The 27,032-nt window shown below is 48.9% G+C and overlaps 1 protein-coding gene and 44 non-coding genes across 46 annotated transcripts in view; 44 read left to right on the top strand and 1 right to left on the bottom strand.

Moving 5' to 3' along the window:
• LOC137491103 (uncharacterized) overlaps window positions 1-27,032 on the bottom strand; it is a 1,183,352-nt gene that overhangs the window by 800,120 nt on the left and 356,200 nt on the right. The gene's annotated exons all lie outside the window — the stretch shown is intronic.
• LOC141382520 (5S ribosomal RNA) lies at window positions 273-391 on the top strand. Its single transcript, XR_012403455.1, has one exon. It is a non-coding gene; the product is annotated as a 5S ribosomal RNA (ribosomal RNA).
• Window positions 750-868, top strand: LOC141382519 (5S ribosomal RNA). Its single transcript, XR_012403454.1, has one exon. It is a non-coding gene; the product is annotated as a 5S ribosomal RNA (ribosomal RNA).
• On the top strand, window positions 1,227-1,345 carry LOC141382518 (5S ribosomal RNA). Its single transcript, XR_012403453.1, has one exon. It is a non-coding gene; the product is annotated as a 5S ribosomal RNA (ribosomal RNA).
• Window positions 1,704-1,822, top strand: LOC141382517 (5S ribosomal RNA). Its single transcript, XR_012403452.1, has one exon. It is a non-coding gene; the product is annotated as a 5S ribosomal RNA (ribosomal RNA).
• LOC141382516 (5S ribosomal RNA) lies at window positions 2,181-2,299 on the top strand. The gene has a single exon (XR_012403451.1). It is a non-coding gene; the product is annotated as a 5S ribosomal RNA (ribosomal RNA).
• Window positions 2,658-2,776, top strand: LOC141382515 (5S ribosomal RNA). Its single transcript, XR_012403450.1, has one exon. It is a non-coding gene; the product is annotated as a 5S ribosomal RNA (ribosomal RNA).
• Window positions 3,135-3,253, top strand: LOC141382514 (5S ribosomal RNA). Its single transcript, XR_012403449.1, has one exon. It is a non-coding gene; the product is annotated as a 5S ribosomal RNA (ribosomal RNA).
• Window positions 3,612-3,730, top strand: LOC141382513 (5S ribosomal RNA). The gene has a single exon (XR_012403448.1). It is a non-coding gene; the product is annotated as a 5S ribosomal RNA (ribosomal RNA).
• On the top strand, window positions 4,089-4,207 carry LOC141382512 (5S ribosomal RNA). Its single transcript, XR_012403447.1, has one exon. It is a non-coding gene; the product is annotated as a 5S ribosomal RNA (ribosomal RNA).
• On the top strand, window positions 4,566-4,684 carry LOC141382511 (5S ribosomal RNA). Its single transcript, XR_012403446.1, has one exon. It is a non-coding gene; the product is annotated as a 5S ribosomal RNA (ribosomal RNA).
• Window positions 5,043-5,161, top strand: LOC141382510 (5S ribosomal RNA). The gene has a single exon (XR_012403445.1). It is a non-coding gene; the product is annotated as a 5S ribosomal RNA (ribosomal RNA).
• Window positions 5,520-5,638, top strand: LOC141382509 (5S ribosomal RNA). Its single transcript, XR_012403444.1, has one exon. It is a non-coding gene; the product is annotated as a 5S ribosomal RNA (ribosomal RNA).
• Window positions 5,997-6,115, top strand: LOC141382508 (5S ribosomal RNA). The gene has a single exon (XR_012403443.1). It is a non-coding gene; the product is annotated as a 5S ribosomal RNA (ribosomal RNA).
• LOC141382507 (5S ribosomal RNA) lies at window positions 6,474-6,592 on the top strand. The gene has a single exon (XR_012403442.1). It is a non-coding gene; the product is annotated as a 5S ribosomal RNA (ribosomal RNA).
• On the top strand, window positions 6,951-7,069 carry LOC141382506 (5S ribosomal RNA). Its single transcript, XR_012403441.1, has one exon. It is a non-coding gene; the product is annotated as a 5S ribosomal RNA (ribosomal RNA).
• On the top strand, window positions 7,428-7,546 carry LOC141382505 (5S ribosomal RNA). Its single transcript, XR_012403440.1, has one exon. It is a non-coding gene; the product is annotated as a 5S ribosomal RNA (ribosomal RNA).
• LOC141382504 (5S ribosomal RNA) lies at window positions 7,905-8,023 on the top strand. Its single transcript, XR_012403439.1, has one exon. It is a non-coding gene; the product is annotated as a 5S ribosomal RNA (ribosomal RNA).
• LOC141382503 (5S ribosomal RNA) lies at window positions 8,382-8,500 on the top strand. Its single transcript, XR_012403438.1, has one exon. It is a non-coding gene; the product is annotated as a 5S ribosomal RNA (ribosomal RNA).
• Window positions 8,859-8,977, top strand: LOC141382502 (5S ribosomal RNA). Its single transcript, XR_012403437.1, has one exon. It is a non-coding gene; the product is annotated as a 5S ribosomal RNA (ribosomal RNA).
• On the top strand, window positions 9,336-9,454 carry LOC141382501 (5S ribosomal RNA). The gene has a single exon (XR_012403436.1). It is a non-coding gene; the product is annotated as a 5S ribosomal RNA (ribosomal RNA).
• LOC141382500 (5S ribosomal RNA) lies at window positions 9,813-9,931 on the top strand. The gene has a single exon (XR_012403435.1). It is a non-coding gene; the product is annotated as a 5S ribosomal RNA (ribosomal RNA).
• On the top strand, window positions 10,290-10,408 carry LOC141382499 (5S ribosomal RNA). The gene has a single exon (XR_012403434.1). It is a non-coding gene; the product is annotated as a 5S ribosomal RNA (ribosomal RNA).
• Window positions 10,767-10,885, top strand: LOC141382498 (5S ribosomal RNA). Its single transcript, XR_012403433.1, has one exon. It is a non-coding gene; the product is annotated as a 5S ribosomal RNA (ribosomal RNA).
• LOC141382497 (5S ribosomal RNA) lies at window positions 11,244-11,362 on the top strand. Its single transcript, XR_012403432.1, has one exon. It is a non-coding gene; the product is annotated as a 5S ribosomal RNA (ribosomal RNA).
• Window positions 11,721-11,839, top strand: LOC141382496 (5S ribosomal RNA). Its single transcript, XR_012403431.1, has one exon. It is a non-coding gene; the product is annotated as a 5S ribosomal RNA (ribosomal RNA).
• On the top strand, window positions 12,198-12,316 carry LOC141382495 (5S ribosomal RNA). The gene has a single exon (XR_012403430.1). It is a non-coding gene; the product is annotated as a 5S ribosomal RNA (ribosomal RNA).
• Window positions 12,675-12,793, top strand: LOC141382494 (5S ribosomal RNA). The gene has a single exon (XR_012403429.1). It is a non-coding gene; the product is annotated as a 5S ribosomal RNA (ribosomal RNA).
• On the top strand, window positions 13,152-13,270 carry LOC141382493 (5S ribosomal RNA). The gene has a single exon (XR_012403427.1). It is a non-coding gene; the product is annotated as a 5S ribosomal RNA (ribosomal RNA).
• LOC141382492 (5S ribosomal RNA) lies at window positions 13,629-13,747 on the top strand. Its single transcript, XR_012403426.1, has one exon. It is a non-coding gene; the product is annotated as a 5S ribosomal RNA (ribosomal RNA).
• LOC141382491 (5S ribosomal RNA) lies at window positions 14,106-14,224 on the top strand. Its single transcript, XR_012403425.1, has one exon. It is a non-coding gene; the product is annotated as a 5S ribosomal RNA (ribosomal RNA).
• On the top strand, window positions 14,583-14,701 carry LOC141382490 (5S ribosomal RNA). Its single transcript, XR_012403424.1, has one exon. It is a non-coding gene; the product is annotated as a 5S ribosomal RNA (ribosomal RNA).
• On the top strand, window positions 15,059-15,177 carry LOC141382489 (5S ribosomal RNA). The gene has a single exon (XR_012403423.1). It is a non-coding gene; the product is annotated as a 5S ribosomal RNA (ribosomal RNA).
• LOC141382488 (5S ribosomal RNA) lies at window positions 15,536-15,654 on the top strand. Its single transcript, XR_012403422.1, has one exon. It is a non-coding gene; the product is annotated as a 5S ribosomal RNA (ribosomal RNA).
• Window positions 16,013-16,131, top strand: LOC141382487 (5S ribosomal RNA). Its single transcript, XR_012403421.1, has one exon. It is a non-coding gene; the product is annotated as a 5S ribosomal RNA (ribosomal RNA).
• On the top strand, window positions 16,490-16,608 carry LOC141382486 (5S ribosomal RNA). The gene has a single exon (XR_012403420.1). It is a non-coding gene; the product is annotated as a 5S ribosomal RNA (ribosomal RNA).
• LOC141382485 (5S ribosomal RNA) lies at window positions 16,967-17,085 on the top strand. Its single transcript, XR_012403419.1, has one exon. It is a non-coding gene; the product is annotated as a 5S ribosomal RNA (ribosomal RNA).
• LOC141382484 (5S ribosomal RNA) lies at window positions 17,444-17,562 on the top strand. Its single transcript, XR_012403418.1, has one exon. It is a non-coding gene; the product is annotated as a 5S ribosomal RNA (ribosomal RNA).
• Window positions 17,921-18,039, top strand: LOC141382483 (5S ribosomal RNA). The gene has a single exon (XR_012403417.1). It is a non-coding gene; the product is annotated as a 5S ribosomal RNA (ribosomal RNA).
• On the top strand, window positions 18,398-18,516 carry LOC141382482 (5S ribosomal RNA). Its single transcript, XR_012403416.1, has one exon. It is a non-coding gene; the product is annotated as a 5S ribosomal RNA (ribosomal RNA).
• LOC141382481 (5S ribosomal RNA) lies at window positions 18,875-18,993 on the top strand. Its single transcript, XR_012403415.1, has one exon. It is a non-coding gene; the product is annotated as a 5S ribosomal RNA (ribosomal RNA).
• LOC141382480 (5S ribosomal RNA) lies at window positions 19,352-19,470 on the top strand. Its single transcript, XR_012403414.1, has one exon. It is a non-coding gene; the product is annotated as a 5S ribosomal RNA (ribosomal RNA).
• LOC141382479 (5S ribosomal RNA) lies at window positions 19,829-19,947 on the top strand. Its single transcript, XR_012403413.1, has one exon. It is a non-coding gene; the product is annotated as a 5S ribosomal RNA (ribosomal RNA).
• On the top strand, window positions 20,306-20,424 carry LOC141382478 (5S ribosomal RNA). Its single transcript, XR_012403412.1, has one exon. It is a non-coding gene; the product is annotated as a 5S ribosomal RNA (ribosomal RNA).
• LOC141382477 (5S ribosomal RNA) lies at window positions 20,783-20,901 on the top strand. Its single transcript, XR_012403411.1, has one exon. It is a non-coding gene; the product is annotated as a 5S ribosomal RNA (ribosomal RNA).

Below are 27,032 nucleotides of genomic sequence, written 5' to 3'. Positions count from 1 at the left end.
TTTCTCTGTCGGTGCTGTGTCGACGCCAGCTGAGCTGCGCTCGTTCCCTGGTGCTGCGCCTGTTTTAAAGAGCTGTTGGTGTGCCAAAAAAAAAAAAAAAAAAAAAAAAAAAAAAAGAAATGCCCGATCTCATCTGAACTCGGAAGTAAAGCAGGGTCGGGCCTGGTTAGTACTTGGATGGGAGACCGCCTGGGAATACCAGGTGCTGTAAGCTTTTCGAAGTGCTTCATTTGGCAGCTGATTTAAATAGCCAACGCTTGACATCCTCTTTCGCTTACGGCCATACCACCCTGGAAATGCCCGATCTCATCTGAACTCGGAAGTAAAGCAGGGTCGGGCCTGGTTAGTACTTGGATGGGAGACCGCCTGGGAATACCAGGTGCTGTAAGCTTTTCGAAGTGCTTCATTTGGCAGCTGATAGACTTCCCCGTGTCGCAGCTTCGCTGCCATTATTTTTTCTCGCCTTCAAGGGCATTGTTTCTCTGTCGGTGCTGTGTCGACGCCAGCTGAGCTGCGCTCGTTCCCTGGTGCTGCGCCTGTTTTAAAGAGCTGTTGGTGTGCCAAAAAAAAAAAAAAAAAAAAAAAAAAAAAAAGAAATGCCCGATCTCATCTGAACTCGGAAGTAAAGCAGGGTCGGGCCTGGTTAGTACTTGGATGGGAGACCGCCTGGGAATACCAGGTGCTGTAAGCTTTTCGAAGTGCTTCATTTGGCAGCTGATTTAAATAGCCAACGCTTGACATCCTCTTTCGCTTACGGCCATACCACCCTGGAAATGCCCGATCTCATCTGAACTCGGAAGTAAAGCAGGGTCGGGCCTGGTTAGTACTTGGATGGGAGACCGCCTGGGAATACCAGGTGCTGTAAGCTTTTCGAAGTGCTTCATTTGGCAGCTGATAGACTTCCCCGTGTCGCAGCTTCGCTGCCATTATTTTTTCTCGCCTTCAAGGGCATTGTTTCTCTGTCGGTGCTGTGTCGACGCCAGCTGAGCTGCGCTCGTTCCCTGGTGCTGCGCCTGTTTTAAAGAGCTGTTGGTGTGCCAAAAAAAAAAAAAAAAAAAAAAAAAAAAAAAGAAATGCCCGATCTCATCTGAACTCGGAAGTAAAGCAGGGTCGGGCCTGGTTAGTACTTGGATGGGAGACCGCCTGGGAATACCAGGTGCTGTAAGCTTTTCGAAGTGCTTCATTTGGCAGCTGATTTAAATAGCCAACGCTTGACATCCTCTTTCGCTTACGGCCATACCACCCTGGAAATGCCCGATCTCATCTGAACTCGGAAGTAAAGCAGGGTCGGGCCTGGTTAGTACTTGGATGGGAGACCGCCTGGGAATACCAGGTGCTGTAAGCTTTTCGAAGTGCTTCATTTGGCAGCTGATAGACTTCCCCGTGTCGCAGCTTCGCTGCCATTATTTTTTCTCGCCTTCAAGGGCATTGTTTCTCTGTCGGTGCTGTGTCGACGCCAGCTGAGCTGCGCTCGTTCCCTGGTGCTGCGCCTGTTTTAAAGAGCTGTTGGTGTGCCAAAAAAAAAAAAAAAAAAAAAAAAAAAAAAAGAAATGCCCGATCTCATCTGAACTCGGAAGTAAAGCAGGGTCGGGCCTGGTTAGTACTTGGATGGGAGACCGCCTGGGAATACCAGGTGCTGTAAGCTTTTCGAAGTGCTTCATTTGGCAGCTGATTTAAATAGCCAACGCTTGACATCCTCTTTCGCTTACGGCCATACCACCCTGGAAATGCCCGATCTCATCTGAACTCGGAAGTAAAGCAGGGTCGGGCCTGGTTAGTACTTGGATGGGAGACCGCCTGGGAATACCAGGTGCTGTAAGCTTTTCGAAGTGCTTCATTTGGCAGCTGATAGACTTCCCCGTGTCGCAGCTTCGCTGCCATTATTTTTTCTCGCCTTCAAGGGCATTGTTTCTCTGTCGGTGCTGTGTCGACGCCAGCTGAGCTGCGCTCGTTCCCTGGTGCTGCGCCTGTTTTAAAGAGCTGTTGGTGTGCCAAAAAAAAAAAAAAAAAAAAAAAAAAAAAAAGAAATGCCCGATCTCATCTGAACTCGGAAGTAAAGCAGGGTCGGGCCTGGTTAGTACTTGGATGGGAGACCGCCTGGGAATACCAGGTGCTGTAAGCTTTTCGAAGTGCTTCATTTGGCAGCTGATTTAAATAGCCAACGCTTGACATCCTCTTTCGCTTACGGCCATACCACCCTGGAAATGCCCGATCTCATCTGAACTCGGAAGTAAAGCAGGGTCGGGCCTGGTTAGTACTTGGATGGGAGACCGCCTGGGAATACCAGGTGCTGTAAGCTTTTCGAAGTGCTTCATTTGGCAGCTGATAGACTTCCCCGTGTCGCAGCTTCGCTGCCATTATTTTTTCTCGCCTTCAAGGGCATTGTTTCTCTGTCGGTGCTGTGTCGACGCCAGCTGAGCTGCGCTCGTTCCCTGGTGCTGCGCCTGTTTTAAAGAGCTGTTGGTGTGCCAAAAAAAAAAAAAAAAAAAAAAAAAAAAAAAGAAATGCCCGATCTCATCTGAACTCGGAAGTAAAGCAGGGTCGGGCCTGGTTAGTACTTGGATGGGAGACCGCCTGGGAATACCAGGTGCTGTAAGCTTTTCGAAGTGCTTCATTTGGCAGCTGATTTAAATAGCCAACGCTTGACATCCTCTTTCGCTTACGGCCATACCACCCTGGAAATGCCCGATCTCATCTGAACTCGGAAGTAAAGCAGGGTCGGGCCTGGTTAGTACTTGGATGGGAGACCGCCTGGGAATACCAGGTGCTGTAAGCTTTTCGAAGTGCTTCATTTGGCAGCTGATAGACTTCCCCGTGTCGCAGCTTCGCTGCCATTATTTTTTCTCGCCTTCAAGGGCATTGTTTCTCTGTCGGTGCTGTGTCGACGCCAGCTGAGCTGCGCTCGTTCCCTGGTGCTGCGCCTGTTTTAAAGAGCTGTTGGTGTGCCAAAAAAAAAAAAAAAAAAAAAAAAAAAAAAAGAAATGCCCGATCTCATCTGAACTCGGAAGTAAAGCAGGGTCGGGCCTGGTTAGTACTTGGATGGGAGACCGCCTGGGAATACCAGGTGCTGTAAGCTTTTCGAAGTGCTTCATTTGGCAGCTGATTTAAATAGCCAACGCTTGACATCCTCTTTCGCTTACGGCCATACCACCCTGGAAATGCCCGATCTCATCTGAACTCGGAAGTAAAGCAGGGTCGGGCCTGGTTAGTACTTGGATGGGAGACCGCCTGGGAATACCAGGTGCTGTAAGCTTTTCGAAGTGCTTCATTTGGCAGCTGATAGACTTCCCCGTGTCGCAGCTTCGCTGCCATTATTTTTTCTCGCCTTCAAGGGCATTGTTTCTCTGTCGGTGCTGTGTCGACGCCAGCTGAGCTGCGCTCGTTCCCTGGTGCTGCGCCTGTTTTAAAGAGCTGTTGGTGTGCCAAAAAAAAAAAAAAAAAAAAAAAAAAAAAAAGAAATGCCCGATCTCATCTGAACTCGGAAGTAAAGCAGGGTCGGGCCTGGTTAGTACTTGGATGGGAGACCGCCTGGGAATACCAGGTGCTGTAAGCTTTTCGAAGTGCTTCATTTGGCAGCTGATTTAAATAGCCAACGCTTGACATCCTCTTTCGCTTACGGCCATACCACCCTGGAAATGCCCGATCTCATCTGAACTCGGAAGTAAAGCAGGGTCGGGCCTGGTTAGTACTTGGATGGGAGACCGCCTGGGAATACCAGGTGCTGTAAGCTTTTCGAAGTGCTTCATTTGGCAGCTGATAGACTTCCCCGTGTCGCAGCTTCGCTGCCATTATTTTTTCTCGCCTTCAAGGGCATTGTTTCTCTGTCGGTGCTGTGTCGACGCCAGCTGAGCTGCGCTCGTTCCCTGGTGCTGCGCCTGTTTTAAAGAGCTGTTGGTGTGCCAAAAAAAAAAAAAAAAAAAAAAAAAAAAAAAGAAATGCCCGATCTCATCTGAACTCGGAAGTAAAGCAGGGTCGGGCCTGGTTAGTACTTGGATGGGAGACCGCCTGGGAATACCAGGTGCTGTAAGCTTTTCGAAGTGCTTCATTTGGCAGCTGATTTAAATAGCCAACGCTTGACATCCTCTTTCGCTTACGGCCATACCACCCTGGAAATGCCCGATCTCATCTGAACTCGGAAGTAAAGCAGGGTCGGGCCTGGTTAGTACTTGGATGGGAGACCGCCTGGGAATACCAGGTGCTGTAAGCTTTTCGAAGTGCTTCATTTGGCAGCTGATAGACTTCCCCGTGTCGCAGCTTCGCTGCCATTATTTTTTCTCGCCTTCAAGGGCATTGTTTCTCTGTCGGTGCTGTGTCGACGCCAGCTGAGCTGCGCTCGTTCCCTGGTGCTGCGCCTGTTTTAAAGAGCTGTTGGTGTGCCAAAAAAAAAAAAAAAAAAAAAAAAAAAAAAAGAAATGCCCGATCTCATCTGAACTCGGAAGTAAAGCAGGGTCGGGCCTGGTTAGTACTTGGATGGGAGACCGCCTGGGAATACCAGGTGCTGTAAGCTTTTCGAAGTGCTTCATTTGGCAGCTGATTTAAATAGCCAACGCTTGACATCCTCTTTCGCTTACGGCCATACCACCCTGGAAATGCCCGATCTCATCTGAACTCGGAAGTAAAGCAGGGTCGGGCCTGGTTAGTACTTGGATGGGAGACCGCCTGGGAATACCAGGTGCTGTAAGCTTTTCGAAGTGCTTCATTTGGCAGCTGATAGACTTCCCCGTGTCGCAGCTTCGCTGCCATTATTTTTTCTCGCCTTCAAGGGCATTGTTTCTCTGTCGGTGCTGTGTCGACGCCAGCTGAGCTGCGCTCGTTCCCTGGTGCTGCGCCTGTTTTAAAGAGCTGTTGGTGTGCCAAAAAAAAAAAAAAAAAAAAAAAAAAAAAAAGAAATGCCCGATCTCATCTGAACTCGGAAGTAAAGCAGGGTCGGGCCTGGTTAGTACTTGGATGGGAGACCGCCTGGGAATACCAGGTGCTGTAAGCTTTTCGAAGTGCTTCATTTGGCAGCTGATTTAAATAGCCAACGCTTGACATCCTCTTTCGCTTACGGCCATACCACCCTGGAAATGCCCGATCTCATCTGAACTCGGAAGTAAAGCAGGGTCGGGCCTGGTTAGTACTTGGATGGGAGACCGCCTGGGAATACCAGGTGCTGTAAGCTTTTCGAAGTGCTTCATTTGGCAGCTGATAGACTTCCCCGTGTCGCAGCTTCGCTGCCATTATTTTTTCTCGCCTTCAAGGGCATTGTTTCTCTGTCGGTGCTGTGTCGACGCCAGCTGAGCTGCGCTCGTTCCCTGGTGCTGCGCCTGTTTTAAAGAGCTGTTGGTGTGCCAAAAAAAAAAAAAAAAAAAAAAAAAAAAAAAGAAATGCCCGATCTCATCTGAACTCGGAAGTAAAGCAGGGTCGGGCCTGGTTAGTACTTGGATGGGAGACCGCCTGGGAATACCAGGTGCTGTAAGCTTTTCGAAGTGCTTCATTTGGCAGCTGATTTAAATAGCCAACGCTTGACATCCTCTTTCGCTTACGGCCATACCACCCTGGAAATGCCCGATCTCATCTGAACTCGGAAGTAAAGCAGGGTCGGGCCTGGTTAGTACTTGGATGGGAGACCGCCTGGGAATACCAGGTGCTGTAAGCTTTTCGAAGTGCTTCATTTGGCAGCTGATAGACTTCCCCGTGTCGCAGCTTCGCTGCCATTATTTTTTCTCGCCTTCAAGGGCATTGTTTCTCTGTCGGTGCTGTGTCGACGCCAGCTGAGCTGCGCTCGTTCCCTGGTGCTGCGCCTGTTTTAAAGAGCTGTTGGTGTGCCAAAAAAAAAAAAAAAAAAAAAAAAAAAAAAAGAAATGCCCGATCTCATCTGAACTCGGAAGTAAAGCAGGGTCGGGCCTGGTTAGTACTTGGATGGGAGACCGCCTGGGAATACCAGGTGCTGTAAGCTTTTCGAAGTGCTTCATTTGGCAGCTGATTTAAATAGCCAACGCTTGACATCCTCTTTCGCTTACGGCCATACCACCCTGGAAATGCCCGATCTCATCTGAACTCGGAAGTAAAGCAGGGTCGGGCCTGGTTAGTACTTGGATGGGAGACCGCCTGGGAATACCAGGTGCTGTAAGCTTTTCGAAGTGCTTCATTTGGCAGCTGATAGACTTCCCCGTGTCGCAGCTTCGCTGCCATTATTTTTTCTCGCCTTCAAGGGCATTGTTTCTCTGTCGGTGCTGTGTCGACGCCAGCTGAGCTGCGCTCGTTCCCTGGTGCTGCGCCTGTTTTAAAGAGCTGTTGGTGTGCCAAAAAAAAAAAAAAAAAAAAAAAAAAAAAAAGAAATGCCCGATCTCATCTGAACTCGGAAGTAAAGCAGGGTCGGGCCTGGTTAGTACTTGGATGGGAGACCGCCTGGGAATACCAGGTGCTGTAAGCTTTTCGAAGTGCTTCATTTGGCAGCTGATTTAAATAGCCAACGCTTGACATCCTCTTTCGCTTACGGCCATACCACCCTGGAAATGCCCGATCTCATCTGAACTCGGAAGTAAAGCAGGGTCGGGCCTGGTTAGTACTTGGATGGGAGACCGCCTGGGAATACCAGGTGCTGTAAGCTTTTCGAAGTGCTTCATTTGGCAGCTGATAGACTTCCCCGTGTCGCAGCTTCGCTGCCATTATTTTTTCTCGCCTTCAAGGGCATTGTTTCTCTGTCGGTGCTGTGTCGACGCCAGCTGAGCTGCGCTCGTTCCCTGGTGCTGCGCCTGTTTTAAAGAGCTGTTGGTGTGCCAAAAAAAAAAAAAAAAAAAAAAAAAAAAAAAGAAATGCCCGATCTCATCTGAACTCGGAAGTAAAGCAGGGTCGGGCCTGGTTAGTACTTGGATGGGAGACCGCCTGGGAATACCAGGTGCTGTAAGCTTTTCGAAGTGCTTCATTTGGCAGCTGATTTAAATAGCCAACGCTTGACATCCTCTTTCGCTTACGGCCATACCACCCTGGAAATGCCCGATCTCATCTGAACTCGGAAGTAAAGCAGGGTCGGGCCTGGTTAGTACTTGGATGGGAGACCGCCTGGGAATACCAGGTGCTGTAAGCTTTTCGAAGTGCTTCATTTGGCAGCTGATAGACTTCCCCGTGTCGCAGCTTCGCTGCCATTATTTTTTCTCGCCTTCAAGGGCATTGTTTCTCTGTCGGTGCTGTGTCGACGCCAGCTGAGCTGCGCTCGTTCCCTGGTGCTGCGCCTGTTTTAAAGAGCTGTTGGTGTGCCAAAAAAAAAAAAAAAAAAAAAAAAAAAAAAAGAAATGCCCGATCTCATCTGAACTCGGAAGTAAAGCAGGGTCGGGCCTGGTTAGTACTTGGATGGGAGACCGCCTGGGAATACCAGGTGCTGTAAGCTTTTCGAAGTGCTTCATTTGGCAGCTGATTTAAATAGCCAACGCTTGACATCCTCTTTCGCTTACGGCCATACCACCCTGGAAATGCCCGATCTCATCTGAACTCGGAAGTAAAGCAGGGTCGGGCCTGGTTAGTACTTGGATGGGAGACCGCCTGGGAATACCAGGTGCTGTAAGCTTTTCGAAGTGCTTCATTTGGCAGCTGATAGACTTCCCCGTGTCGCAGCTTCGCTGCCATTATTTTTTCTCGCCTTCAAGGGCATTGTTTCTCTGTCGGTGCTGTGTCGACGCCAGCTGAGCTGCGCTCGTTCCCTGGTGCTGCGCCTGTTTTAAAGAGCTGTTGGTGTGCCAAAAAAAAAAAAAAAAAAAAAAAAAAAAAAAGAAATGCCCGATCTCATCTGAACTCGGAAGTAAAGCAGGGTCGGGCCTGGTTAGTACTTGGATGGGAGACCGCCTGGGAATACCAGGTGCTGTAAGCTTTTCGAAGTGCTTCATTTGGCAGCTGATTTAAATAGCCAACGCTTGACATCCTCTTTCGCTTACGGCCATACCACCCTGGAAATGCCCGATCTCATCTGAACTCGGAAGTAAAGCAGGGTCGGGCCTGGTTAGTACTTGGATGGGAGACCGCCTGGGAATACCAGGTGCTGTAAGCTTTTCGAAGTGCTTCATTTGGCAGCTGATAGACTTCCCCGTGTCGCAGCTTCGCTGCCATTATTTTTTCTCGCCTTCAAGGGCATTGTTTCTCTGTCGGTGCTGTGTCGACGCCAGCTGAGCTGCGCTCGTTCCCTGGTGCTGCGCCTGTTTTAAAGAGCTGTTGGTGTGCCAAAAAAAAAAAAAAAAAAAAAAAAAAAAAAAGAAATGCCCGATCTCATCTGAACTCGGAAGTAAAGCAGGGTCGGGCCTGGTTAGTACTTGGATGGGAGACCGCCTGGGAATACCAGGTGCTGTAAGCTTTTCGAAGTGCTTCATTTGGCAGCTGATTTAAATAGCCAACGCTTGACATCCTCTTTCGCTTACGGCCATACCACCCTGGAAATGCCCGATCTCATCTGAACTCGGAAGTAAAGCAGGGTCGGGCCTGGTTAGTACTTGGATGGGAGACCGCCTGGGAATACCAGGTGCTGTAAGCTTTTCGAAGTGCTTCATTTGGCAGCTGATAGACTTCCCCGTGTCGCAGCTTCGCTGCCATTATTTTTTCTCGCCTTCAAGGGCATTGTTTCTCTGTCGGTGCTGTGTCGACGCCAGCTGAGCTGCGCTCGTTCCCTGGTGCTGCGCCTGTTTTAAAGAGCTGTTGGTGTGCCAAAAAAAAAAAAAAAAAAAAAAAAAAAAAAAGAAATGCCCGATCTCATCTGAACTCGGAAGTAAAGCAGGGTCGGGCCTGGTTAGTACTTGGATGGGAGACCGCCTGGGAATACCAGGTGCTGTAAGCTTTTCGAAGTGCTTCATTTGGCAGCTGATTTAAATAGCCAACGCTTGACATCCTCTTTCGCTTACGGCCATACCACCCTGGAAATGCCCGATCTCATCTGAACTCGGAAGTAAAGCAGGGTCGGGCCTGGTTAGTACTTGGATGGGAGACCGCCTGGGAATACCAGGTGCTGTAAGCTTTTCGAAGTGCTTCATTTGGCAGCTGATAGACTTCCCCGTGTCGCAGCTTCGCTGCCATTATTTTTTCTCGCCTTCAAGGGCATTGTTTCTCTGTCGGTGCTGTGTCGACGCCAGCTGAGCTGCGCTCGTTCCCTGGTGCTGCGCCTGTTTTAAAGAGCTGTTGGTGTGCCAAAAAAAAAAAAAAAAAAAAAAAAAAAAAAAGAAATGCCCGATCTCATCTGAACTCGGAAGTAAAGCAGGGTCGGGCCTGGTTAGTACTTGGATGGGAGACCGCCTGGGAATACCAGGTGCTGTAAGCTTTTCGAAGTGCTTCATTTGGCAGCTGATTTAAATAGCCAACGCTTGACATCCTCTTTCGCTTACGGCCATACCACCCTGGAAATGCCCGATCTCATCTGAACTCGGAAGTAAAGCAGGGTCGGGCCTGGTTAGTACTTGGATGGGAGACCGCCTGGGAATACCAGGTGCTGTAAGCTTTTCGAAGTGCTTCATTTGGCAGCTGATAGACTTCCCCGTGTCGCAGCTTCGCTGCCATTATTTTTTCTCGCCTTCAAGGGCATTGTTTCTCTGTCGGTGCTGTGTCGACGCCAGCTGAGCTGCGCTCGTTCCCTGGTGCTGCGCCTGTTTTAAAGAGCTGTTGGTGTGCCAAAAAAAAAAAAAAAAAAAAAAAAAAAAAAAGAAATGCCCGATCTCATCTGAACTCGGAAGTAAAGCAGGGTCGGGCCTGGTTAGTACTTGGATGGGAGACCGCCTGGGAATACCAGGTGCTGTAAGCTTTTCGAAGTGCTTCATTTGGCAGCTGATTTAAATAGCCAACGCTTGACATCCTCTTTCGCTTACGGCCATACCACCCTGGAAATGCCCGATCTCATCTGAACTCGGAAGTAAAGCAGGGTCGGGCCTGGTTAGTACTTGGATGGGAGACCGCCTGGGAATACCAGGTGCTGTAAGCTTTTCGAAGTGCTTCATTTGGCAGCTGATAGACTTCCCCGTGTCGCAGCTTCGCTGCCATTATTTTTTCTCGCCTTCAAGGGCATTGTTTCTCTGTCGGTGCTGTGTCGACGCCAGCTGAGCTGCGCTCGTTCCCTGGTGCTGCGCCTGTTTTAAAGAGCTGTTGGTGTGCCAAAAAAAAAAAAAAAAAAAAAAAAAAAAAAAGAAATGCCCGATCTCATCTGAACTCGGAAGTAAAGCAGGGTCGGGCCTGGTTAGTACTTGGATGGGAGACCGCCTGGGAATACCAGGTGCTGTAAGCTTTTCGAAGTGCTTCATTTGGCAGCTGATTTAAATAGCCAACGCTTGACATCCTCTTTCGCTTACGGCCATACCACCCTGGAAATGCCCGATCTCATCTGAACTCGGAAGTAAAGCAGGGTCGGGCCTGGTTAGTACTTGGATGGGAGACCGCCTGGGAATACCAGGTGCTGTAAGCTTTTCGAAGTGCTTCATTTGGCAGCTGATAGACTTCCCCGTGTCGCAGCTTCGCTGCCATTATTTTTTCTCGCCTTCAAGGGCATTGTTTCTCTGTCGGTGCTGTGTCGACGCCAGCTGAGCTGCGCTCGTTCCCTGGTGCTGCGCCTGTTTTAAAGAGCTGTTGGTGTGCCAAAAAAAAAAAAAAAAAAAAAAAAAAAAAAAGAAATGCCCGATCTCATCTGAACTCGGAAGTAAAGCAGGGTCGGGCCTGGTTAGTACTTGGATGGGAGACCGCCTGGGAATACCAGGTGCTGTAAGCTTTTCGAAGTGCTTCATTTGGCAGCTGATTTAAATAGCCAACGCTTGACATCCTCTTTCGCTTACGGCCATACCACCCTGGAAATGCCCGATCTCATCTGAACTCGGAAGTAAAGCAGGGTCGGGCCTGGTTAGTACTTGGATGGGAGACCGCCTGGGAATACCAGGTGCTGTAAGCTTTTCGAAGTGCTTCATTTGGCAGCTGATAGACTTCCCCGTGTCGCAGCTTCGCTGCCATTATTTTTTCTCGCCTTCAAGGGCATTGTTTCTCTGTCGGTGCTGTGTCGACGCCAGCTGAGCTGCGCTCGTTCCCTGGTGCTGCGCCTGTTTTAAAGAGCTGTTGGTGTGCCAAAAAAAAAAAAAAAAAAAAAAAAAAAAAAAGAAATGCCCGATCTCATCTGAACTCGGAAGTAAAGCAGGGTCGGGCCTGGTTAGTACTTGGATGGGAGACCGCCTGGGAATACCAGGTGCTGTAAGCTTTTCGAAGTGCTTCATTTGGCAGCTGATTTAAATAGCCAACGCTTGACATCCTCTTTCGCTTACGGCCATACCACCCTGGAAATGCCCGATCTCATCTGAACTCGGAAGTAAAGCAGGGTCGGGCCTGGTTAGTACTTGGATGGGAGACCGCCTGGGAATACCAGGTGCTGTAAGCTTTTCGAAGTGCTTCATTTGGCAGCTGATAGACTTCCCCGTGTCGCAGCTTCGCTGCCATTATTTTTTCTCGCCTTCAAGGGCATTGTTTCTCTGTCGGTGCTGTGTCGACGCCAGCTGAGCTGCGCTCGTTCCCTGGTGCTGCGCCTGTTTTAAAGAGCTGTTGGTGTGCCAAAAAAAAAAAAAAAAAAAAAAAAAAAAAAAGAAATGCCCGATCTCATCTGAACTCGGAAGTAAAGCAGGGTCGGGCCTGGTTAGTACTTGGATGGGAGACCGCCTGGGAATACCAGGTGCTGTAAGCTTTTCGAAGTGCTTCATTTGGCAGCTGATTTAAATAGCCAACGCTTGACATCCTCTTTCGCTTACGGCCATACCACCCTGGAAATGCCCGATCTCATCTGAACTCGGAAGTAAAGCAGGGTCGGGCCTGGTTAGTACTTGGATGGGAGACCGCCTGGGAATACCAGGTGCTGTAAGCTTTTCGAAGTGCTTCATTTGGCAGCTGATAGACTTCCCCGTGTCGCAGCTTCGCTGCCATTATTTTTTCTCGCCTTCAAGGGCATTGTTTCTCTGTCGGTGCTGTGTCGACGCCAGCTGAGCTGCGCTCGTTCCCTGGTGCTGCGCCTGTTTTAAAGAGCTGTTGGTGTGCCAAAAAAAAAAAAAAAAAAAAAAAAAAAAAAAGAAATGCCCGATCTCATCTGAACTCGGAAGTAAAGCAGGGTCGGGCCTGGTTAGTACTTGGATGGGAGACCGCCTGGGAATACCAGGTGCTGTAAGCTTTTCGAAGTGCTTCATTTGGCAGCTGATTTAAATAGCCAACGCTTGACATCCTCTTTCGCTTACGGCCATACCACCCTGGAAATGCCCGATCTCATCTGAACTCGGAAGTAAAGCAGGGTCGGGCCTGGTTAGTACTTGGATGGGAGACCGCCTGGGAATACCAGGTGCTGTAAGCTTTTCGAAGTGCTTCATTTGGCAGCTGATAGACTTCCCCGTGTCGCAGCTTCGCTGCCATTATTTTTTCTCGCCTTCAAGGGCATTGTTTCTCTGTCGGTGCTGTGTCGACGCCAGCTGAGCTGCGCTCGTTCCCTGGTGCTGCGCCTGTTTTAAAGAGCTGTTGGTGTGCCAAAAAAAAAAAAAAAAAAAAAAAAAAAAAAAGAAATGCCCGATCTCATCTGAACTCGGAAGTAAAGCAGGGTCGGGCCTGGTTAGTACTTGGATGGGAGACCGCCTGGGAATACCAGGTGCTGTAAGCTTTTCGAAGTGCTTCATTTGGCAGCTGATTTAAATAGCCAACGCTTGACATCCTCTTTCGCTTACGGCCATACCACCCTGGAAATGCCCGATCTCATCTGAACTCGGAAGTAAAGCAGGGTCGGGCCTGGTTAGTACTTGGATGGGAGACCGCCTGGGAATACCAGGTGCTGTAAGCTTTTCGAAGTGCTTCATTTGGCAGCTGATAGACTTCCCCGTGTCGCAGCTTCGCTGCCATTATTTTTTCTCGCCTTCAAGGGCATTGTTTCTCTGTCGGTGCTGTGTCGACGCCAGCTGAGCTGCGCTCGTTCCCTGGTGCTGCGCCTGTTTTAAAGAGCTGTTGGTGTGCCAAAAAAAAAAAAAAAAAAAAAAAAAAAAAAAGAAATGCCCGATCTCATCTGAACTCGGAAGTAAAGCAGGGTCGGGCCTGGTTAGTACTTGGATGGGAGACCGCCTGGGAATACCAGGTGCTGTAAGCTTTTCGAAGTGCTTCATTTGGCAGCTGATTTAAATAGCCAACGCTTGACATCCTCTTTCGCTTACGGCCATACCACCCTGGAAATGCCCGATCTCATCTGAACTCGGAAGTAAAGCAGGGTCGGGCCTGGTTAGTACTTGGATGGGAGACCGCCTGGGAATACCAGGTGCTGTAAGCTTTTCGAAGTGCTTCATTTGGCAGCTGATAGACTTCCCCGTGTCGCAGCTTCGCTGCCATTATTTTTTCTCGCCTTCAAGGGCATTGTTTCTCTGTCGGTGCTGTGTCGACGCCAGCTGAGCTGCGCTCGTTCCCTGGTGCTGCGCCTGTTTTAAAGAGCTGTTGGTGTGCCAAAAAAAAAAAAAAAAAAAAAAAAAAAAAAAGAAATGCCCGATCTCATCTGAACTCGGAAGTAAAGCAGGGTCGGGCCTGGTTAGTACTTGGATGGGAGACCGCCTGGGAATACCAGGTGCTGTAAGCTTTTCGAAGTGCTTCATTTGGCAGCTGATTTAAATAGCCAACGCTTGACATCCTCTTTCGCTTACGGCCATACCACCCTGGAAATGCCCGATCTCATCTGAACTCGGAAGTAAAGCAGGGTCGGGCCTGGTTAGTACTTGGATGGGAGACCGCCTGGGAATACCAGGTGCTGTAAGCTTTTCGAAGTGCTTCATTTGGCAGCTGATAGACTTCCCCGTGTCGCAGCTTCGCTGCCATTATTTTTTCTCGCCTTCAAGGGCATTGTTTCTCTGTCGGTGCTGTGTCGACGCCAGCTGAGCTGCGCTCGTTCCCTGGTGCTGCGCCTGTTTTAAAGAGCTGTTGGTGTGCCAAAAAAAAAAAAAAAAAAAAAAAAAAAAAAAGAAATGCCCGATCTCATCTGAACTCGGAAGTAAAGCAGGGTCGGGCCTGGTTAGTACTTGGATGGGAGACCGCCTGGGAATACCAGGTGCTGTAAGCTTTTCGAAGTGCTTCATTTGGCAGCTGATTTAAATAGCCAACGCTTGACATCCTCTTTCGCTTACGGCCATACCACCCTGGAAATGCCCGATCTCATCTGAACTCGGAAGTAAAGCAGGGTCGGGCCTGGTTAGTACTTGGATGGGAGACCGCCTGGGAATACCAGGTGCTGTAAGCTTTTCGAAGTGCTTCATTTGGCAGCTGATAGACTTCCCCGTGTCGCAGCTTCGCTGCCATTATTTTTTCTCGCCTTCAAGGGCATTGTTTCTCTGTCGGTGCTGTGTCGACGCCAGCTGAGCTGCGCTCGTTCCCTGGTGCTGCGCCTGTTTTAAAGAGCTGTTGGTGTGCCAAAAAAAAAAAAAAAAAAAAAAAAAAAAAAAGAAATGCCCGATCTCATCTGAACTCGGAAGTAAAGCAGGGTCGGGCCTGGTTAGTACTTGGATGGGAGACCGCCTGGGAATACCAGGTGCTGTAAGCTTTTCGAAGTGCTTCATTTGGCAGCTGATTTAAATAGCCAACGCTTGACATCCTCTTTCGCTTACGGCCATACCACCCTGGAAATGCCCGATCTCATCTGAACTCGGAAGTAAAGCAGGGTCGGGCCTGGTTAGTACTTGGATGGGAGACCGCCTGGGAATACCAGGTGCTGTAAGCTTTTCGAAGTGCTTCATTTGGCAGCTGATAGACTTCCCCGTGTCGCAGCTTCGCTGCCATTATTTTTTCTCGCCTTCAAGGGCATTGTTTCTCTGTCGGTGCTGTGTCGACGCCAGCTGAGCTGCGCTCGTTCCCTGGTGCTGCGCCTGTTTTAAAGAGCTGTTGGTGTGCCAAAAAARAAAAAAAAAAAAAAAAAAAAAAAAGAATGCCCGATCTCATCTGAACTCGGAAGTAAAGCAGGGTCGGGCCTGGTTAGTACTTGGATGGGAGACCGCCTGGGAATACCAGGTGCTGTAAGCTTTTCGAAGTGCTTCATTTGGCAGCTGATTTAAATAGCCAACGCTTGACATCCTCTTTCGCTTACGGCCATACCACCCTGGAAATGCCCGATCTCATCTGAACTCGGAAGTAAAGCAGGGTCGGGCCTGGTTAGTACTTGGATGGGAGACCGCCTGGGAATACCAGGTGCTGTAAGCTTTTCGAAGTGCTTCATTTGGCAGCTGATAGACTTCCCCGTGTCGCAGCTTCGCTGCCATTATTTTTTCTCGCCTTCAAGGGCATTGTTTCTCTGTCGGTGCTGTGTCGACGCCAGCTGAGCTGCGCTCGTTCCCTGGTGCTGCGCCTGTTTTAAAGAGCTGTTGGTGTGCCAAAAAAAAAAAAAAAAAAAAAAAAAAAAAAAGAAATGCCCGATCTCATCTGAACTCGGAAGTAAAGCAGGGTCGGGCCTGGTTAGTACTTGGATGGGAGACCGCCTGGGAATACCAGGTGCTGTAAGCTTTTCGAAGTGCTTCATTTGGCAGCTGATTTAAATAGCCAACGCTTGACATCCTCTTTCGCTTACGGCCATACCACCCTGGAAATGCCCGATCTCATCTGAACTCGGAAGTAAAGCAGGGTCGGGCCTGGTTAGTACTTGGATGGGAGACCGCCTGGGAATACCAGGTGCTGTAAGCTTTTCGAAGTGCTTCATTTGGCAGCTGATAGACTTCCCCGTGTCGCAGCTTCGCTGCCATTATTTTTTCTCGCCTTCAAGGGCATTGTTTCTCTGTCGGTGCTGTGTCGACGCCAGCTGAGCTGCGCTCGTTCCCTGGTGCTGCGCCTGTTTTAAAGAGCTGTTGGTGTGCCAAAAAAAAAAAAAAAAAAAAAAAAAAAAAAAGAAATGCCCGATCTCATCTGAACTCGGAAGTAAAGCAGGGTCGGGCCTGGTTAGTACTTGGATGGGAGACCGCCTGGGAATACCAGGTGCTGTAAGCTTTTCGAAGTGCTTCATTTGGCAGCTGATTTAAATAGCCAACGCTTGACATCCTCTTTCGCTTACGGCCATACCACCCTGGAAATGCCCGATCTCATCTGAACTCGGAAGTAAAGCAGGGTCGGGCCTGGTTAGTACTTGGATGGGAGACCGCCTGGGAATACCAGGTGCTGTAAGCTTTTCGAAGTGCTTCATTTGGCAGCTGATAGACTTCCCCGTGTCGCAGCTTCGCTGCCATTATTTTTTCTCGCCTTCAAGGGCATTGTTTCTCTGTCGGTGCTGTGTCGACGCCAGCTGAGCTGCGCTCGTTCCCTGGTGCTGCGCCTGTTTTAAAGAGCTGTTGGTGTGCCAAAAAAAAAAAAAAAAAAAAAAAAAAAAAAAGAAATGCCCGATCTCATCTGAACTCGGAAGTAAAGCAGGGTCGGGCCTGGTTAGTACTTGGATGGGAGACCGCCTGGGAATACCAGGTGCTGTAAGCTTTTCGAAGTGCTTCATTTGGCAGCTGATTTAAATAGCCAACGCTTGACATCCTCTTTCGCTTACGGCCATACCACCCTGGAAATGCCCGATCTCATCTGAACTCGGAAGTAAAGCAGGGTCGGGCCTGGTTAGTACTTGGATGGGAGACCGCCTGGGAATACCAGGTGCTGTAAGCTTTTCGAAGTGCTTCATTTGGCAGCTGATAGACTTCCCCGTGTCGCAGCTTCGCTGCCATTATTTTTTCTCGCCTTCAAGGGCATTGTTTCTCTGTCGGTGCTGTGTCGACGCCAGCTGAGCTGCGCTCGTTCCCTGGTGCTGCGCCTGTTTTAAAGAGCTGTTGGTGTGCCAAAAAAAAAAAAAAAAAAAAAAAAAAAAAAAGAAATGCCCGATCTCATCTGAACTCGGAAGTAAAGCAGGGTCGGGCCTGGTTAGTACTTGGATGGGAGACCGCCTGGGAATACCAGGTGCTGTAAGCTTTTCGAAGTGCTTCATTTGGCAGCTGATTTAAATAGCCAACGCTTGACATCCTCTTTCGCTTACGGCCATACCACCCTGGAAATGCCCGATCTCATCTGAACTCGGAAGTAAAGCAGGGTCGGGCCTGGTTAGTACTTGGATGGGAGACCGCCTGGGAATACCAGGTGCTGTAAGCTTTTCGAAGTGCTTCATTTGGCAGCTGATAGACTTCCCCGTGTCGCAGCTTCGCTGCCATTATTTTTTCTCGCCTTCAAGGGCATTGTTTCTCTGTCGGTGCTGTGTCGACGCCAGCTGAGCTGCGCTCGTTCCCTGGTGCTGCGCCTGTTTTAAAGAGCTGTTGGTGTGCCAAAAAAAAAAAAAAAAAAAAAAAAAAAAAAAGAAATGCCCGATCTCATCTGAACTCGGAAGTAAAGCAGGGTCGGGCCTGGTTAGTACTTGGATGGGAGACCGCCTGGGAATACCAGGTGCTGTAAGCTTTTCGAAGTGCTTCATTTGGCAGCTGATTTAAATAGCCAACGCTTGACATCCTCTTTCGCTTACGGCCATACCACCCTGGAAATGCCCGATCTCATCTGAACTCGGAAGTAAAGCAGGGTCGGGCCTGGTTAGTACTTGGATGGGAGACCGCCTGGGAATACCAGGTGCTGTAAGCTTTTCGAAGTGCTTCATTTGGCAGCTGATAGACTTCCCCGTGTCGCAGCTTCGCTGCCATTATTTTTTCTCGCCTTCAAGGGCATTGTTTCTCTGTCGGTGCTGTGTCGACGCCAGCTGAGCTGCGCTCGTTCCCTGGTGCTGCGCCTGTTTTAAAGAGCTGTTGGTGTGCCAAAAAAAAAAAAAAAAAAAAAAAAAAAAAAAGAAATGCCCGATCTCATCTGAACTCGGAAGTAAAGCAGGGTCGGGCCTGGTTAGTACTTGGATGGGAGACCGCCTGGGAATACCAGGTGCTGTAAGCTTTTCGAAGTGCTTCATTTGGCAGCTGATTTAAATAGCCAACGCTTGACATCCTCTTTCGCTTACGGCCATACCACCCTGGAAATGCCCGATCTCATCTGAACTCGGAAGTAAAGCAGGGTCGGGCCTGGTTAGTACTTGGATGGGAGACCGCCTGGGAATACCAGGTGCTGTAAGCTTTTCGAAGTGCTTCATTTGGCAGCTGATAGACTTCCCCGTGTCGCAGCTTCGCTGCCATTATTTTTTCTCGCCTTCAAGGGCATTGTTTCTCTGTCGGTGCTGTGTCGACGCCAGCTGAGCTGCGCTCGTTCCCTGGTGCTGCGCCTGTTTTAAAGAGCTGTTGGTGTGCCAAAAAAAAAAAAAAAAAAAAAAAAAAAAAAAGAAATGCCCGATCTCATCTGAACTCGGAAGTAAAGCAGGGTCGGGCCTGGTTAGTACTTGGATGGGAGACCGCCTGGGAATACCAGGTGCTGTAAGCTTTTCGAAGTGCTTCATTTGGCAGCTGATTTAAATAGCCAACGCTTGACATCCTCTTTCGCTTACGGCCATACCACCCTGGAAATGCCCGATCTCATCTGAACTCGGAAGTAAAGCAGGGTCGGGCCTGGTTAGTACTTGGATGGGAGACCGCCTGGGAATACCAGGTGCTGTAAGCTTTTCGAAGTGCTTCATTTGGCAGCTGATAGACTTCCCCGTGTCGCAGCTTCGCTGCCATTATTTTTTCTCGCCTTCAAGGGCATTGTTTCTCTGTCGGTGCTGTGTCGACGCCAGCTGAGCTGCGCTCGTTCCCTGGTGCTGCGCCTGTTTTAAAGAGCTGTTGGTGTGCCAAAAAAAAAAAAAAAAAAAAAAAAAAAAAAAGAAATGCCCGATCTCATCTGAACTCGGAAGTAAAGCAGGGTCGGGCCTGGTTAGTACTTGGATGGGAGACCGCCTGGGAATACCAGGTGCTGTAAGCTTTTCGAAGTGCTTCATTTGGCAGCTGATTTAAATAGCCAACGCTTGACATCCTCTTTCGCTTACGGCCATACCACCCTGGAAATGCCCGATCTCATCTGAACTCGGAAGTAAAGCAGGGTCGGGCCTGGTTAGTACTTGGATGGGAGACCGCCTGGGAATACCAGGTGCTGTAAGCTTTTCGAAGTGCTTCATTTGGCAGCTGATAGACTTCCCCGTGTCGCAGCTTCGCTGCCATTATTTTTTCTCGCCTTCAAGGGCATTGTTTCTCTGTCGGTGCTGTGTCGACGCCAGCTGAGCTGCGCTCGTTCCCTGGTGCTGCGCCTGTTTTAAAGAGCTGTTGGTGTGCCAAAAAAAAAAAAAAAAAAAAAAAAAAAAAAAGAAATGCCCGATCTCATCTGAACTCGGAAGTAAAGCAGGGTCGGGCCTGGTTAGTACTTGGATGGGAGACCGCCTGGGAATACCAGGTGCTGTAAGCTTTTCGAAGTGCTTCATTTGGCAGCTGATTTAAATAGCCAACGCTTGACATCCTCTTTCGCTTACGGCCATACCACCCTGGAAATGCCCGATCTCATCTGAACTCGGAAGTAAAGCAGGGTCGGGCCTGGTTAGTACTTGGATGGGAGACCGCCTGGGAATACCAGGTGCTGTAAGCTTTTCGAAGTGCTTCATTTGGCAGCTGATAGACTTCCCCGTGTCGCAGCTTCGCTGCCATTATTTTTTCTCGCCTTCAAGGGCATTGTTTCTCTGTCGGTGCTGTGTCGACGCCAGCTGAGCTGCGCTCGTTCCCTGGTGCTGCGCCTGTTTTAAAGAGCTGTTGGTGTGCCAAAAAAAAAAAAAAAAAAAAAAAAAAAAAAAGAAATGCCCGATCTCATCTGAACTCGGAAGTAAAGCAGGGTCGGGCCTGGTTAGTACTTGGATGGGAGACCGCCTGGGAATACCAGGTGCTGTAAGCTTTTCGAAGTGCTTCATTTGGCAGCTGATTTAAATAGCCAACGCTTGACATCCTCTTTCGCTTACGGCCATACCACCCTGGAAATGCCCGATCTCATCTGAACTCGGAAGTAAAGCAGGGTCGGGCCTGGTTAGTACTTGGATGGGAGACCGCCTGGGAATACCAGGTGCTGTAAGCTTTTCGAAGTGCTTCATTTGGCAGCTGATAGACTTCCCCGTGTCGCAGCTTCGCTGCCATTATTTTTTCTCGCCTTCAAGGGCATTGTTTCTCTGTCGGTGCTGTGTCGACGCCAGCTGAGCTGCGCTCGTTCCCTGGTGCTGCGCCTGTTTTAAAGAGCTGTTGGTGTGCCAAAAAAAAAAAAAAAAAAAAAAAAAAAAAAAGAAATGCCCGATCTCATCTGAACTCGGAAGTAAAGCAGGGTCGGGCCTGGTTAGTACTTGGATGGGAGACCGCCTGGGAATACCAGGTGCTGTAAGCTTTTCGAAGTGCTTCATTTGGCAGCTGATTTAAATAGCCAACGCTTGACATCCTCTTTCGCTTACGGCCATACCACCCTGGAAATGCCCGATCTCATCTGAACTCGGAAGTAAAGCAGGGTCGGGCCTGGTTAGTACTTGGATGGGAGACCGCCTGGGAATACCAGGTGCTGTAAGCTTTTCGAAGTGCTTCATTTGGCAGCTGATAGACTTCCCCGTGTCGCAGCTTCGCTGCCATTATTTTTTCTCGCCTTCAAGGGCATTGTTTCTCTGTCGGTGCTGTGTCGACGCCAGCTGAGCTGCGCTCGTTCCCTGGTGCTGCGCCTGTTTTAAAGAGCTGTTGGTGTGCCAAAAAAAAAAAAAAAAAAAAAAAAAAAAAAAGAAATGCCCGATCTCATCTGAACTCGGAAGTAAAGCAGGGTCGGGCCTGGTTAGTACTTGGATGGGAGACCGCCTGGGAATACCAGGTGCTGTAAGCTTTTCGAAGTGCTTCATTTGGCAGCTGATTTAAATAGCCAACGCTTGACATCCTCTTTCGCTTACGGCCATACCACCCTGGAAATGCCCGATCTCATCTGAACTCGGAAGTAAAGCAGGGTCGGGCCTGGTTAGTACTTGGATGGGAGACCGCCTGGGAATACCAGGTGCTGTAAGCTTTTCGAAGTGCTTCATTTGGCAGCTGATAGACTTCCCCGTGTCGCAGCTTCGCTGCCATTATTTTTTCTCGCCTTCAAGGGCATTGTTTCTCTGTCGGTGCTGTGTCGACGCCAGCTGAGCTGCGCTCGTTCCCTGGTGCTGCGCCTGTTTTAAAGAGCTGTTGGTGTGCCAAAAAAAAAAAAAAAAAAAAAAAAAAAAAAAGTCTGTTTCCACCGGGGTACTTATTATTCACCTAGAAGGGCAGGGATTTTTCTACCAGCAGTCTGGTGTCAGCGGCTGGCTACCAGGCTGGCCTTGGAGATCAGTCTGCCTTCTTTCACCTGCTTGGTTCTCACCTCGTGCACCACAATGTGCCAGCATATTCTGTAAAAAAAGAGTTTAAACCCTGCTGTGTACCAATCTCGGATTCCCACTGGCTGGTTGAGAAAAAATAAGTTCTCTAGATCCACGTAGCCTTTCGCCATATACCCTAGGAACGCCTTGATCAATCCTGAAAACTTTCTATTCAGGGACTATAGAAAGTGTATTGACTCAATGTATCTCAGTGTGGTAGGGAAACAGCTCAAACCAAGACCGCAAAGCACTTCAAATAGTTGTGCGATTAGCTGAGCGCATCTCAAGGTCTGCTCTCCAGTCCTAGCAGGACATCTATCTCAAACGCTGTAAAAATAGAACTGTTAAAATCTGTAAGGACTTAAATCACCCTGGTAATTACCTATTCACTTTGCTTCCATCTGGTAAGTGTTTCCGTAGCTTGATGGCAAAAACTGAGAGACTTAGGAGGAGCTTCTTTCCCCAGGCCATCAGGCTTCTAAATTCTAACCCGGTGTTATACATCACTTGACTCTACGTATATCACTGTATTAGTCATATCTATAAGCTACCTCATATTGCTGCTATTCTTATTACTTTGTATAATTTTATCATTATTTTTTGCACATATTTTTGTTATTATTATTTAATTTTTGTTTATCTATACTTGCACTGTCTCTTGAGCGGACCTGACCTTCATTCACTGCTGGTCATACTTTGTATTATTATTTATGTGACAAATAAAACTCTTGACTTGATTCTCGTCAGTTTGGATGAGACGTTTTGCAGACGGCCAGTGAAATCGCTTTCCAGTTTATAACCCTCAATCTCTTCCAAGAGCAGGTCTGCAGAAATGGGACGAAAGTCTAAAGTCTGCCCTGATGATATACCCCCACCAGCCCAACAGAAAAGTGCCATAACTATACTCAACTCAGGGCGGGAACATGGTCCGGGTAGGAGTACTTTTGTGAGACGTAGGCTTCCAGAGGTCTGGGGGGTGTAGGATCTTTGGCCACCCCTTGCCTGGGGGCCGGGTCGGGGAAGTGGTGCCGGCTGAGCAGGAGATTACCTTCTCCTCCTCTTCCCCCCCCACCAGCTTGCTGAGATCTTTGAGCTGGGACTGGATGCACTCTGTAGTAAGCATGCAGCAAGGTTTGGCACACAGACGCTCGGCTTCTGGGCCAACTGGTTCCCAATCATCGTCTTCCGACCACGCTAACCGAGACACCACAGGAACCGCCCATTAATTTGATTGCAACCACGCAACTACTCCTGAGCAACAACTCCTGAGTCACTTTTCGATGCTTTGCTCTTCCCATGGCCTCTTTCCAGCCAGAGGCAGAGAGCTCTGTGTGCTGCTTCAGGTGTCTGTCTAGACGGGCCGGTGTTCTGCAACAGCTGGGCACCCGGCACAGCATCTTACGTGTGTCCTTATTGCCAGCGCTGAGCGAGAGCAAAAGCCTCTTCTCTTCCGAGTTTGTCACCTTGTCAACCGCTAACAGGTGCGACAAGAGCCGGCTGTAGACTGAAGCAGAGCGTACATTCAGCCATGACCATCCAAGATCAATGCTGCAGGGAAAGACTTACACACTGAGGGGAATGGTTTAAAAGGAGGCGGCAGAGGCATCCACTTCCGAGTCATGACGCTTTTGACACTTCTTAAAGGGGAAAAAATCCACCGCTGAACCAGGGGTATAAACCGATACCTTCAAGATCCCCTTGGTCCAATGCATGGATAAGCTGTAACTACTTTTGGGGGATTTCCCCATTCCTCTTTCAAAGGAACCATGTGTGTCCAAGGAACAACGCACCGTTTGGGCAGCTTTACTGCGCCAGCCGTCGGAGCTTTTACACAGCCTTTTTCTTTCTCTTTCCCACAAAGGGATGGTATGAGCCCCATCGAACACGCACCATTTTGGCAGCTTTACTGTGCCAACCATGGGAGCTTTTGCACAGCTTTTTTTCCTTCTCTTTCCCACAAAGGGATGGTATGAGCCCTATCAAACACGCACCGTTTTGGGCAGCTTTACTGCACCAGCCGCTGAAGCTTGAGCACTGCTTTTCCTTTTTCAAAGGGTTTAGTAGAACCCCACCAAACACACACACCTTTTTGGGCAGCTTTACTGCGCCAGCCATGGGAGCTTTTGCACGGCTTTTCCCTTTTTCAAAAAGAATCGTAGAACCTGATCGAACATGCACTTTTCAGGACATTTAGTGGGCGTCATTGTGCCCACCAGTCATTAGACCAGCCATCTTCCAACTGGACCATGATAGCTCGCTAGAAAGACCAACAATCCCACAAACTGGCCTAGTCATTCCAGACGCTTGCTAGAAAGACCCACCACCCTGCAAACTCACTGAACTAGCTCTCACTTGACCAAAGCTTGCCCGGGGACCCACACCCTTCCCAGGGAGCCAGGGTCCACGTTAGGGGGGCTGGAACCACTAAGCTCAATATCCCACAAATCACACCCCTTCTGCCTAGGGACCCACATCCTTTCTGGGGCCATCGCCAGCCCCACAGGGTTCTCTTGATTGACACCTGTTCTCCAGCAGTGCCCGAGCACCCCACTTTTAAGCCCGGGAATATGGACTTAGAAAAAAAGCATGTGCTAGTTGTTCTGTTGGTGACCCACCTGGCTCTGGGGCACCACCCTCTCCACCACCTTAATATACTGTGGTTCAGACAGCAGGGGTGCACCAGCCTTTCCATGTTCCACTACCTATGGCAGTGCTCAAATTTTGAGGTGGCTGGGGTGCACCAACGACGCGTAGTTCTAGCAACAGATGATATAGGAGTTCTGTGTTAACCTTGCTCGGTTGGCAGGGTTCGAACGTGTTTGCTGGGGCAGCTAGTCTACATACAGACCCCTTGGTTCTTTCCCAACCATGCCGGGATGCACGACCAAATGCTCGCCAGAAACGGATGCAACTGCTCGGGCAGATGGCTTGGCCATAGACCCCTGCTTCTTTCCCATTGAGCCAGGATGCGCAACCAAAGGCTCGCGGGAAACAGATGCACCTGCTTGGGCAGATCAGCCTGGTTATAGCTCCCCTGGTTCTTTCCTATTTTGCCAGAACGCACAGCCAAAGGCTCGCAGGAAACAGACACAGCTGCTCAGGCAGATGGCTTGGCCATTGATCCCCTGCTTTTTTGCCATTGAGCCAGGACCCACGGCTGACGGCTTGCAAGAAACAGACACACTTACTCGGGCAGACCAGCCTGCCCTTAGACCACCTGCTTTTTTCCATTGTGCCAGGACGCACGGTCAAAGGCTAGCGGGAAATGGATGCACCTGCTCGGTCAGACCAGCCTGGCCTTAGAGCCCCTGCTTTTTTCCCAATCGTGCCAAGAGGTGCGGCCGAAGGCTCGCGGGAAATGGACACACCTGTTCAGGCAGACCAGCCTGGCCTTAGAACCCCCTGGTTTGTTTAACCGCACAACTATCAACAAACAAAGTCCACAATTTCACGCCGTCCCCAAAATCCTGATGGCAGGTCAGAGGCATTTGGCATCAGGCACGTACTTCCAGGCGCAGGACATCTCGACAGGTTGGTCAGGAAAGATTGTTTCCCACCGGCAGTGGTGGAAAGAGTACTGAGAAAGCATACTTAAGTAAAAGTACCATTACTTGCATAAAAAATATAGTGAGAGTAGAGTAAATGTACCTGTTGTAAATATTACTCAAAGTAGGAGTAAAAAGCAGCCCTTTTAAAAGTACTCATGAGTAGTGAATACTGAGTATTATGCTGTTAAAAGTTGATACATTTACATGTAATTTGTTGATGTGTGTAAGCCTAACATTCTGTAGAAAAGCAAACGCATCAAACTTGTCTTCGATGTTCATCATGCTCTGAATGAGCGTTATAACTGTAGTGTAGCGTGTAACTGCTTCATTCTGGAGGGTTAAAAAAAAAACAGACTCGTCTCTGGGAGTCGATTCTTGTCTTCAAGTCAATTCCAGCACAATGTCCATTGAGGAATAGAGGAATTGACTATTTTGGAGTCGACACTCTAATCCCTAAGCAACGGCACTCAATCTGGCTGTCAACAAAGCTGCTCATGCGGTTGCTTTCGCCAATTTCAGGTAAGTTTAGTCCTTAAAAGCACTCAAATATTACATACAGCTGTTCCCGACTCTTTTCTTACTGGTAATTGACATTTGTGTTGAATATTTATTTTGAAGTGATGGTTAGAGTGTGTAAAAACTCTGTTAGTGCCTTGGCATAGTAATGGGCTTTTGTTTATAAAATTTTTAGCTTTTAATGACAATGTTTTGTTATCAATGTTTATTAGGAGGTCGTGTAGTAAATAGCCTAAAATATCTACTGTACTGTCAAACACGAATTGAAACCCCTTGTGGAAAAACAGCTTAAACCTGCCAACCAGTTTAGACAATTTTAAGCTGTTTTTTTCAGCAGGAACATTAGTACATACTTTCACTGTAACGTCAAACTAATACAGCTTTTAAAAAGTACTTTGTGATTTCAGGACTGACACAATTACCCTCACAACAGAATAGAAGAGATTTCTAAAAACCTGATGGGAACTAGCTGATCACAGAGATGGAGGAAACATGGGTAATACAAGAAAACTTATTAAACAAAAATGTTTGATTAGTGTGTTAAGGCGCATTGTTGGTGCGTTGCTATTTTGAGTAAAAAAAGTTTTAAAATTCGTAAAAAAATTCAATTTGGTATACGAAATGCATTTTTTCTGTTTGGAATAGAACACTCATTTGAGGGATGGTGGGTCTCTAGCACGACAAAGTCAGTTTGAGGGGGATGGTGGGTCTCTAGCACGACAAAGTCAGTTTGAGGGAATGGTGGGTCACTAGCACGACAAAAGTCAGTTTGAGGGGGATGGTGGGTCTCTAGCACGACAAAGTCAGTTTGAGGGGGATGGTGGGTCTCTAGCACGACAAAGTCAGTTTGAGGGGGATGGTGGGTCTCTAGCATGACAAAGTCAGTTTGAGGGGAAGGTGGGTCACTAGCACGACAAAGTCAATTTGAGGGGATGGTGGGTCTCTAGCACGACAAAGTCAGTTTGAGGGGGATGGTGGGTCTCTAGCACGACAAAGTCAGTTTGAGGGGATGGTGGGTCACTAGCACGACAAAGTCAGTTTGAGGGGGATGGTGGGTCTCTAGCATGACAAAGTCAGTTTGAGGGGATGGTGGGTCACTAGCACGACAAAGTCAGTTTGAGGGGATGGTGGGTCACTAGCACGACAAAGTCAATTTGAGGGGATGGTGCGTCTCTAGCACGACAAAGTCAGTTTGAGGGGGATGGTGGGTCTCTAGCATGACAAAGTCAGTTTGAGGGGATGGTGGGTCACTAGCACGACAAAGTCAGTTTGAGGGGGATGGTGGGTCTCTAGCATGACAAAGTCAGTTTGAGGGGATGGTGGGTCACTAGCACGACAAAGTCAATTTGAGGGGATGGTGCGTCACTAGCACGACAAAGTCAGTCTGAGGGGGATGGTGGGTCTTTGGAACAACCGCTGGCAAACTTATGGATGCGATCAACGGGGGAGTTGATTAGACCCAGGCCCAAGCCCACCATGACCTTCCCGAATAGAGACCACCTTTCTCAGCATGTCCCCCGCCTGGAGATGCATGCGCGACGCTGGGGTTCTCTGACCTGCCGTTAGGTTTTCGGTGAAGGTGAAAAAAACGGGACTTAAAATAATTTTGGCTTTAGCTGTTAAACGAAACAGGGGTCTAAGGGCAGGCCAGCAGCCCCCAGAGGCGCACCCGGGCAAGGCAGGTGCGCGCTATGACCCTTGTGCAGGCAAGGAACCAGGGTCCAAAGGTATCA

This window comes from Danio rerio, chromosome 4 (assembly GCF_049306965.1).
Source record: "Danio rerio strain Tuebingen ecotype United States chromosome 4, GRCz12tu, whole genome shotgun sequence".
Taxonomy (NCBI): Eukaryota; Metazoa; Chordata; class Actinopteri; order Cypriniformes; family Danionidae; genus Danio; species Danio rerio.
This window is presented reverse-complemented; position numbering and strand designations above follow the sequence as displayed.